The 4,601-nt window shown below is 36.6% G+C and overlaps 1 long non-coding RNA gene across 1 annotated transcript; it reads left to right on the top strand.

The window, feature by feature from the left end:
- Positions 1-1,528: 1,528 nt before the first annotated feature.
- LOC308698600 lies at positions 1,529-4,086 on the top strand. Its single transcript, XR_014031082.1, has 4 exons — positions 1,529-2,075; positions 2,823-3,004; positions 3,414-3,497; positions 3,594-4,086. It is a non-coding gene; the product is annotated as an uncharacterized lncRNA (long non-coding RNA).
- The last annotated feature ends 515 nt before the right edge of the window (positions 4,087-4,601 follow it).

The following is a 4,601-nucleotide window of genomic DNA, read 5'->3' as shown; positions in this document are numbered from 1 at the left end:
CAAGTTTGTTCACTATATTGCGCAGTCGCTGGGATGAATGGTTGGAGAAAGCTGACGGTGCATGCTAACGGATGGAAAGATGAAAAAGGACACTGAAAGGCAGCCAGACAACGATTTTTCATTGTTGGTCGACACCATTTTTTAGTCTATGGTCGACACCAGCCAAAAAGAGGAAAAATCCTGACCAAACGGAGGTGCGTTTCTCAAAGTGTGAGGCGCGGGCGCGTGCGCGGCCCACTGCTGGGGGGGAATAGAGACATGACAAATGGGGCGCGACAAACAGGTTTTGTGCCCATCTTTTTAATTCCTTTATTTATTGACCATACACTCAAAACAAAACAAAGACACATTTAAATGTAAGCCTTGCTGAACCTTTTTACACGTAAGTTTAAAAGTAGTAGCTAGGCTATCACTTTATGGTTCCCATGGAGACGCGTCATTCATTGCTTGTCACACCGCAGCCACAATAGCGCTGAATGAATGACTGATGATCTGCTTTTATTTCTTTTTATTCAAAATTTCACAAATTTGTTAGCTATAGCAGGATATATCTGATATTCCGATTGTCAAATATGTGCAAGTGGATGTGTTTTGTTGTTTAATCACCTTTATAACGATCGCGTTAGTTGTATGCGCAACGTATTTTAGGTAAGTTATCTTAAAATACCTAAAAACAAAAATACGTAAATTATTAGGAATTTACCACCTCCGGCTCAATTTGAGATTATTATCATTATTTTTATTTTTTTTATAATTTTTTTGTTCTTTTTGCAGTTTGCAAAGTGACAAAATGAATCAAAGCACAACTAGTCCACACTTTCCCAGTTTCTGAATTTGATGTTATCAGAGGCTAAATGCAAACACAATTTTTTTTTATCTACTTTTGAGTCTTATTTCATGCAAAGTGATAATATAATTGCACTTTCATTTTCTCTCTTTGAAAGTTTTTAATGCTGTTATTTGATGTTAAGTTTTTAAAATGTGATGTTAATAAAATACATTTTAACAGATAAACTTAAAGATTTTGTTAGTGGATGGTGAGTTTTGGTGATGCCCACCAATATGTGAAATCTGTTCAGAATAAAGGTGCAAGCTGCACTCCAGTGTGCCACCCTATATTGTAATATTGAGAGTTGAATTGTGCATAATACATTTGCTGCATGTAGGTGCCAATACAGTGATGCAATTGATTAATCTTTAAGTTTTTTTTTTTTTTTTTAGTTTTTTTTTTATAAGATATTGAACACACAAAAAATCAATTAATTGGAAGCTGCCACTGCTGGCTAGTGCTTAAACACTGTGTCATTATGGCATAAATAGTCAAGTGAACAACTGCATTTACGTTAAGTAGCCTAAATCAGTAAAAGTATCACAATGTATTTCTAAAACAGGAACGGCAAATTACCTTTTACACAAGAAAATTATTCAATAAATAAATTAATAAATATGCAGCGAGTTTAACCCCCCCAATGGTAGACCCAAAGTTACGCCCTTGGTTAAAAATAGGGCCCATACTGTGAGTGATGCTGCGGAGCGAGCGGGAAAACCTGGAGCGGATTGCTTTTTCACAGTGGTGGGGGTGGGGAAGAGGGGCACCTCAGTCGATGAGGGCAGAGGGGCAGTGGCTCTAGCCACCGGGCCACCCCCCTGTGCACGGCCCTGGTGTTCACTCTCAGTTTCAAGAGAGCGCCAGACACATAGGGCCCTATTTTGCACCCAGCGCAATTGACTTTGTACAGCGACGCATGTGTCATTCCTATTTTGCACCCCCGCGCACAGCGGACTTTTCCCTCCACAGACGCACGTCGGTAAACTACACAGCAAATTTATGGAGTTGAAAAATCCAGAGTTAGGCAAAAAAGTGCGAAAGAGTTAGATTTGTGAGTTTATTTTTTAACTCTGACTACAGTTTGTGTTATGGGATACTCCCTGTTTGTGTTGTATTTTGGAGTTTATTCAATGGTGTTCAGAAGCGTGTTTTAACACTACATCTGGAGTTAAATATTAAGAAGTGCGCCACACGATCGAGTCACGACCCTGGTGCAGCACTAAAGGCCTAATGGATCCGCCTTGAGGTATGTAAAAACGTTTTTATTACAATATATATATATATATATATTCAAAATGTTCGATATTTTCTGACAGAAACACGTTTTGTCGTAGCTGTTGCATTATATGTGTGTGTACTAACGTCAATGACCGTGGCGAACGTGGTGTTTGAATTGAGTGGCTGTTAGCCTGTTTTGTGAGTTTTTTTCCCCTCGATTAAACGAACTAACATTAGATAGGCTAACCGTCTTTCACACCGTGTTTCTGAAAATTAGGGTTTTTTTGCCGTCAAATGGTGACTCAACTCAAGAAACCTTCTTCTGTTGAGCTTCCATACGTTAATGCCGACGAGGTAATACACTTTATACAGCCATGGAACTTTATGCCTGTTTTACAGACGTCCTAACTGCAGTGTCTACCCTGGATAATAATATATTTGAGCCGTGAAAGTGTAACGTTTGGCCTGCAACGGGTTTGAATTGTAATGATAAACGTTTTAGACTAGTGAATAGTTAAAAAGTGCGTAGTTTTTTTCAGCTTAAACATTTTTTTATTTTATTTTTTTTGCATTTTCAATCACACTAACATAACAGTTAACAAAAATTACATGTTTTCTCTTTAATGTCAGTTCACGATGTTGATAATAGTGCAACGTGAATGTAAAGCAAATTCTCTCGTCAAAGCCAGCAGGGATGACTGTGATTATGAAAATTGTATCAAAAATATTACATTACATTAGATGTCTGAATGGTTGTCTTTCCTTTTTTAATTAGATTTTGCAAGACTTCTTACTGATGTTTGGAGCAGAGGTTGCTTTAAGTTTCCTGGAAAAATGGAACACCAGTTTTAAAGAAAGTCATCCAGGAGGCCAGGAGGAACCTTAAAGAGACTGCTCTCCTAAAACAGCTTTTGAAAGCTGCACTGAATGAAGTATCTGACACTACTGATGATCCAGGTACAGTCATCATCAAAATAGTAATGTTGTTACTTGAGCCAATCAATCTTCTGGTTAAAAAGTTTTTATTGATTATTTCCCAAAAAGTCTGCTAAAAACACTTAATACACAGTTATTTCTTAATGTAATTTATTATGAAAGCTCATGAATTCATGCTTTGTGAATGCTTTTCATAAATTTTACATTAAAAAAAATCATGATGCATGTAAGAACATAGTAAGAGTAAGTCCCCTTGGCTTTGGGCATGTACAGTATCCAGTTTGCTCTCCAGCACACAATAAAAAACTACTAATAAAACTACCCCAATAATATTTCATCATTTTGATATATTATGATACACAATTCACAGGGCTAACTTAGAGATGCCCTAAACATACTTTGAAACAACTACGTTTTTTTCTGTCTCCAGAATGGGACAGCGACATGGCTTCTTTACTTGTCCTGCTGCATCTTCTCACTCCACAACTGGTGGAATCTGGTGAAATTTCACAAGGTTTGTTAAGACAACACTATCCTACTCCAAATATTGTAGTTAATGCCTATTTTTAAACAAATTGTTTATAAAGAGACATTTATGTTGTGTTTCAAGTCATTCCAAAGCCTTGATGATCATATCCTGACCACTGAAGGAAACCCTCAGCTATACCTTCTTGCCTCAGGGACTTCGAAAGCACAGGTTTTCACCTTTTACATTGTCTTGGACAAAAAACTCTTGCCTTGTCAGTCATGTACATCCTTGGGTGCTTTTGACAAGCTGTTCAAGTCCCATTTAAATGAGTTCACTGTGAAGTTGTTCATTGTTACTTCATCTGATGTATAAGTGTCTATCTCAGGTTACACAATCCTACTGCACTACATGTTTTTCTATATAATCCTGCAGTCTTGATTTTATATAATGAAGTGATGTGTTGTTGACATTGTTTTATACAATTTAATTTTTTTTAGTTGGCACTCTGTTAGCTGCATAAATGTAAATGTTTTGCTGTTAGATTTTTACAGTATTTTATTTTAAATTGTGTCCATACATGGAATTTTTAAACCAATGTATGAATTTGATCAAATAAAAGCACTGAGTTGAGAGTATGGCGTTCAGTATATCATTTTCACATAAAACATTATATTATGTTAAATATATGTTAACTCTAAGAAGTGTTAAATGCAATATTTTTTAAGCGTTGATTTTTGACACTGTTAAGGAGTTCATATTATAAATAACTAAATTTTAGAGTTACAATTACTCTCTGTATGATTTGTATTTTAACTCCAGAAAGAGTTATATTTTAAATCTGAAAAAGTGTTAAAAATTCAACACCAAGAGCGGAGTTATTTTAACTCTGCGTTGAAGTCTATTTGATGGTCACGCATGTACACTCAAATTGAGTTGATTTTAACTCGCATGGAGTTTATTCCAAAGACCAGAATTTGCTGTGTAGGAAATACACTTGCGCTCCCTGGGGCGGTTCAGCGCAAAGAGGAGGCGTGTTCCGGCGCAAACGTTCCCTGGTGCTATTTTGCAGTTTTAGAAAACAATTCCGCCACTGACCAGGAGAAACCTAGTCTAAAGTCAGTGGCACATTATTCAGATGCTATTTTAAGG

The sequence above is a fragment of the Scardinius erythrophthalmus genome, assembly GCF_964197995.2.
Source record: "Scardinius erythrophthalmus genome assembly, chromosome: 11".
Classification (NCBI taxonomy): Eukaryota; Metazoa; Chordata; class Actinopteri; order Cypriniformes; family Leuciscidae; genus Scardinius; species Scardinius erythrophthalmus.
Note: the sequence above shows the minus strand (reverse complement) of the source record. Positions and strands in the feature narration are given on the sequence as shown.